Source organism: Rutidosis leptorrhynchoides, chromosome 2, assembly GCF_046630445.1.
Source record: "Rutidosis leptorrhynchoides isolate AG116_Rl617_1_P2 chromosome 2, CSIRO_AGI_Rlap_v1, whole genome shotgun sequence".
In the NCBI taxonomy this organism is placed as follows: domain Eukaryota; kingdom Viridiplantae; phylum Streptophyta; class Magnoliopsida; order Asterales; family Asteraceae; genus Rutidosis; species Rutidosis leptorrhynchoides.
In genome coordinates, this window is record NC_092334.1 from 624,507,991 (window position 1) to 624,514,570 (window position 6,580).

The following is a 6,580-nucleotide window of genomic DNA, read 5'->3' on the forward strand; positions in this document are numbered from 1 at the left end:
ACAAACAGCTTCACTTCTATCTTTCGATGGATACCTCTTCTTAGACTTCTTTCTACCCTTCTTCTCACCGCGATCAAATTTCCTACCACGGTTGTCGGTACTTAACAAAGAACCGGATGTCGATTCCCCCGAGTTTCTCCTACGAGTATCTTCACCAAGAATCAAATCTCTTATTCCTTCAAACGCTAGCTTAGTAGTTCCCGTAGAGCTACTAACTGCGGTAACCGTACCCGACCAACTTTCCGGTAATGATGAAAGCAAGATTAGTGCCTTTAACTCATCATCAAACACAATATCTACCGATGCTAACCTCGATATGATGTTGTTGAACTCGTTGATATGATCCGTTGAACTCGTTGATATGATCCTTTGCACTCGTACCTTCCTTCATCTTCGTATTGAACAATTGCCGCATGAGAAAAACCTTATTAGAAGCGGTAGGTTTCTCATACATGTTAGAGAGTGCTTTCAACCAAGCAAACATCGTCTTCTCATTCACAACGTTGTATGCAACGTTCTTAGCAAGTGAAAGACGAATCGCACCCAAAGCTTGACGATCCAAAAGCGTCCAATCGGCATCGCTCATGCTTTCGGGCTTGGTCTCTAACAGAGGTTGATGTAGCTTCTTTTGATACAAGTAATCTTCAATTTGCATCTTCCAAAAGCCAAAGTCTCTCCCATCGAATCGGTCGATTCTAAACTTTCCGTCTTTCGCCATCGTACCCAAAGTCGAAACCTTGAGCTCTGATACCAGTTGTAAGGATATTAGGACCCAAAACAACGCAAGTGATTCAACAAGATCACTCACCGATAGTAATTCTACAAGATTACTAACCCACTTAATGAACGAAAGATTATAAATGCAAGAAATGTAAATCGACACAAGAGATAACGTGGTTATATGCAATCGTTGTGATTGCTTTAGTCCACGGACCAACTAGAGAATGTATTACTGAATATTTGTGGTGTGTTTACAATGAGTTACAAGAAGGTCTATTTATAGAATGGTTTAAGGAGTAAGCTAAAAACAATTCCTTGAAGCTTCATGTGAGTTTCCTGACAGCTTCATGGAGGCTACATGTGAGTTTCCTGACAGCTTCGCAGAAGCTACATGTGAATTTCCTCACAACTTCGTGGAAGCTACATGTGAGTTTCCTAACAACTTCGTGGAAGTTTCGTGTGAGTTTCCTGGAATCTTCCCTCTAATTGTTTAAAGTTCTCCATATCTCCAACAAAAACGATCTCCCTAATATTCTAGTGTTGTTGTTATTGTTGTATTCACTGTATTTAATTGGGTATATAAAACTATTAATTAAAAATTCACGGTTTCATCTACAAAAATGTTGCAATTAAACCTGTACAATTGTAATTTTATCGCATGTGAGTATGCTTAGAACACAAACCTCTGTTATCTTCAACTTCTACAAATTTGTACAAAAACTTTAACTTATTTGACGCTGGTGCTTTACCAAATGCTTGTCGTTTCGGGATTCTTATTAAACACCGATCGTGCATCCCTTGCCTTACATCTATGACTATAGGTTCAGCACTGAAAACATCCATCAATCGCTCTTTGAAATACATGATCTCCAGCTCGTTCTCGAATCCTTCTAGTTTCACTAATTTGAGCTTGTGCAATCGTGCTTTTTGAATCTTGATGCAGTTGTGACGGTCACTGGTGCATGGATCCAAGTAGCTTAGAGGATCAATCTACATGTTCATAGTACTATGTCAAAACCTTTAATAATGAAAGTATAAGTGTAATATCTGTTTTAACTATTTGGTTTGAAACTGATAAAATTATCATAACATACGCCACAGGTACAATAAAGATATTGGTTTGAGAATTGAACCTGCATAATAATAACATAAAGAGAACTTACAGTTATAAACAACCTCTTGAGAGAAGTGCAAAACTTCAAGAAACTAAATAACAAATTTATGTTACGATCATCCCATCCGATTATCAATCCACCACAAGTCTTCAAGTTTGCTAAATTGAAAATGATGTTGCTCATTCAACAATGGTTCAAAAGCTTTCTGCAACAAATTAAGAAGAAACATAAAAACATATATTTACATAATTCCAACAATTTACAAATTTTTGCAAAAACCTCTGAATATAAGGAAACTCAACTAATTACCTTGTATATCCATCCATTAAGTGTAAGCACTTTGACATCTCCAATCTCTCTCAAGAGTGGATAACAGATCCATTTATATACCGTACGGTCGAACCCCTGACTTTCAAATTCCAATTTCATATCTTCAAAGTACGTTATTATTATGTATACCAAAAACCAACATAATACACTGCGATAATCAAGAGTTTTAGTCCCCAATGTCCCAAAACACACCGACTCAAGATGTATGCAGTCTAAAAGAAATATGTTCATCAGCTTATCTTGATCTTTAATACTAAAATAATTCAATCCATCAAACATATCAATGATTAATGTCTCAACATACCGAAGCTTTTTGATCAACCATGAAAGACATTTAACACAAGTTAAGAAGTTAACCGAAGTTAATTTAGGACTCTTGTCCGAAAACGGATATGGAGAAGCATTTCCAAAAGTCAATGGGTTCATCACAATCTTCCACCCAACATTATCATGCCTTGAAAATTCATGACATCCTTTTGAAAAATCAAGATTCAGTTTGCTGTTTAATCTGATTGACGCGGTAGCAATCAACTTTTCACTGACATGGTATTCTAGTCTTCTTGTTGGCATTAATAAAGGATTGTTATGATCAAAATTAACAAGTAGTAACTCTCGAACTGAAGATAAAGAATCTAGAATATTGAGTATTGATTCTGCATGCTTCTTGATACAAGGTCTATACCATAAACCTGTTAAAAGAGCTACAGTTTTTGATCCAGAATCCAAAGGGTAAATTGAGAGAATTTTGGTAAGAACTTCATCTGGTAATTTGCTTATATAATCTTCATCAATCTCTGGCCTGTAAATTCTTCATTGTTTTATTTTTTTTATTACCGTAAAAGAAGATAAAAATAAAAGCTAAATAATCACAGGCATATAACAAAAGAGAAACTTACTTTGACGAATCGTTTGATTGTTGTTGTTGTTGTTCATGATCCATACGGAAATATTAATAAATACAACGAGCAGAATGCAAACAACTCGATAAAACAAACCTGCATACACGAAATCGAAAGCAGAATCAGACGGCATCATGACAATTCGTCCATATTAAATCCGTCAAAATTACCATCACCACCACTACTACTATAATTACCGTCACCGCCCCCAAAGATTCCGCCGTCAGCTACTTCGTCTGCGGAAAATCCTTTAATTTTCGTTTCCTTTTAATACGAGAACGATTATATGGTAGTAAGTTCTTTAATTTTTATATGGTGGTGATGGTGACCGGTGGAGGCGGTGGTGATGGTTACCTGAAAACTGAAGGAGATGGTAGATCTGTGTTTGAACCCTAGTCGGAGTGAAAGCCAGATCTGAGCGAGAAAACACTCGATCAGCCCCTAGACCTCCGATGCATCTTGCTGGACGTTGTTGGGTTTTTTAATGGGTTTTTAAATATGAGTAATTGTTTAACTCAAGCCCAAGCCAACAAAATAGGCCCAAATGTAGGTTCGACTTGGTCAACCATCTTAGGCGCATCTTTAATTCAAATTTAGTGCAGCCATTTTCTCATTTTAAGAGTGTGGAGAGTTTAAAAAAAAGAGTGAAAAACATCATTCCCGTCTACACTTACATCAGCTCGGATTATCGACGATCCCCGAAGATTCAACCGTTCAATATTCACCATTTTTGGATAGCGTGTTCCTTACATCTGGGTCAAGGTTTTCAACCATTGAATTTATCTAAAGAGGTCTGTCGGTCGAGTTATAGCTGCTAGAACAATAGCAGTTTTTGGGTGAGAAAATTCCTCTTTTGTCTTTAGGTTGCTTCGTATACTTGTTGATTGTAAAAGGTTCAAGAGTATGATGATTTTGTATACCTCTAGTTGATCTAGAGAAGACCTATTGTATACTTGATGATTTTGTATTGCTCTCTTGTTGGTGATAGTGGATTTTAAGTGGCCTACGGGTACCGTGGTTTTTACTCTTGATTTTGAGAGGTTTTCCGCGTAAAAAGCTCGTGTCTTTTGTGTGTGTTTAATTATTCCTTTATTTATTGATTTGGGACTAATTTGGGTTGAATTTAGTATACTTTATTTGTTAGCATCATCACGGTTTCATATGAGTTGGAAAATGTTTGTAAAATAGATGTTTGTTTCCGCTTTGTAGATTGCCCGTTGTGACCTCTTTTCCCATCAGGGTGATAGTTAATAACTCGGAAATGGAAGCATATGACGTTAACTTATTTTATGTGAATAAACTAGAGAGTTGAAGAAGTTGCGGGTTACTGAATTGAAAAGAGTAAGAAAATAAGTTAAAGAAGAATATATATACTCTCACATATTTGTCACTTGACCGCGTTTAACGAGTTTTTTAATGGACATTAGGAAAATGAACTCCCCGTGAAAACAATTTTATACTGAATTTCTCATTGTCGAAAAAATTCTTTTCGGCTATGTGTATTTTTGGACATATAATAGGGGGCCCGTGTAATCTATCTATATTTGTACATTATATAAATTAAGGTTTTTTCTGCTTATGTGGCACAATATTATTAATTTAGCTTATGTGTCAACTAATTATACATTTACCAAAAATACTTATAATACATATATAATATATTCACTACTTTCCTTATATAATACACTTATAAATAAATAACAATTATATAAATTAAGGTTTTTTCTGCTTATGTGGCACAATATTATTAATTTAGCTTATGTGTCAACTAATTATACATTTACCAAAAATACTTATAATACATATATAATATATTCACTACTTTCCTTATATAATACACTTATAAATAAATAACATTAATAACATTACCTTCCCCATACTACATATTTGTGAGGTTAGGTTTTGTTGTTGTATATAGTTATTCTTACATAAAACAACACATTCCGTTTATAATATTTAAATGTTATTAATACTTAAAAAATAGACTTTTACCGTGCCTATTTTACTACTTATTCAGTTTACTTACATTTGTACTGATACTTTTTAACTTAAATATCATTATTATTTTAAAATAAATGATAACTAATTATTTAACCATTTTACGGATCGTGCATCACACATTCTTATTGATATAAGGAATGCGATTCATCATATCTAATTTCTTAAGTGAATTTTCAACAACCGTGTATCGCACGGGCTAAAAACCTAGTTTTGTTAATAAAACAAGAATTTTTTTTAGAATAGTAAAATTTGGAGACAACTTTACAGAATTAGATTTTCAAACATGCAGTTGGTAAAAATAGGGAAACTGGCATTTGAAATGCCGGTTTGCCCCTTTTCAACTCAAACAGACATTTGAAATGCCGGTTTGATCCTACGTGGAACCTCTGTAATAGGTTTTTGGCCACCCATGCCCTAAAACACACAAATCGGCATTCCAATTACCGTGTCTGCTTTTTCCTGACAAAATCTTAAAACCGGCATTCAAAATTCTGGTTTCTACTGGATTTAAAATTATGTAATATTTTTAATCTTTAGGAGTTCTATTTAAACAAAGCATTATTGATTCTCAAAGTATTCTTGATTCACTTTTATCTCAAACTATAACATTTCAAATTTCTTTTTTCTCAATTTTACTCTTTACACTATGCATCCTCGTCGTCAAATTTCAATTTCTCATAGGACAATCCTCGATAGGGGTTGTTTTTTAAGAGGAACTGAGTCTAGAGAAGATCATGAACTCACATACAAGCAGTTTGAAGAATCATCATTGTTGTGTATGATAAGTGACATTTTCGTTGTTTATCCTGATTGTGTACGTGAGTTCTATCAGAATATTTCTTTTTCCAAAGAAGACAAAAAGGTTAGGTTCATGTTGAAAGGTATACCATATTGCTAGGATATGGATACATTCATCAATGCTTTGGGACTTCCAGGAGGAGGTTTGCAATTTTACAATTCTACCACTCAAATTTATGGTGATATTCTTGAGACACATGTTGTTGGCGAGACTTCTATAGAAGATGTTGTCAACACATGTGTTGAAGATGAACGTCTAAACATTTGTCTCGAAATAAATAAGATGTTTTATAGTTTTCTTAAAGACAATAAAAGAAAAATATATACTATAATCCGTAGCAACATAACTGGTCGTCCACAGTGTGCAGACCATGATTACTCCAAAAAGGTGCTTTTAAATGAAGCTCTTATGATACACTGGATCACAAACTGTTTACCTTTTGATGTCGGATACATCATGGCTAATCGGATGCAAGAAGCTAGGGAAAGCTTAAGTGCACATTTACCATTCGGGATGATGATTACCAAGTTATTCCGACATCTTGGCATATCAACTTCGGGTTAGTATCGTACTCCTAATAGAACTCGTCTAGTGGCCTAGTTTGTTGTGTGTTAATTGTTTTTTAAATTATGGTTGTGATTTTAAGTTTCTAAGTGTTGTATTAGTTTATGTTTATTAATAAACTTTGTATCGTATCAGTATGTCTTTATTAATAT

At 34.4% G+C, this 6,580-nt stretch overlaps 1 pseudogene; it reads right to left on the reverse strand.

The window, feature by feature from the left end:
- Nucleotides 1-1,371: 1,371 nt before the first annotated feature.
- LOC139890065 (F-box protein At2g39490-like) lies at nt 1,372-3,105 on the reverse strand (annotated as a pseudogene).
- Between the last annotated feature and the right edge of the window lie 3,475 nt (nt 3,106-6,580).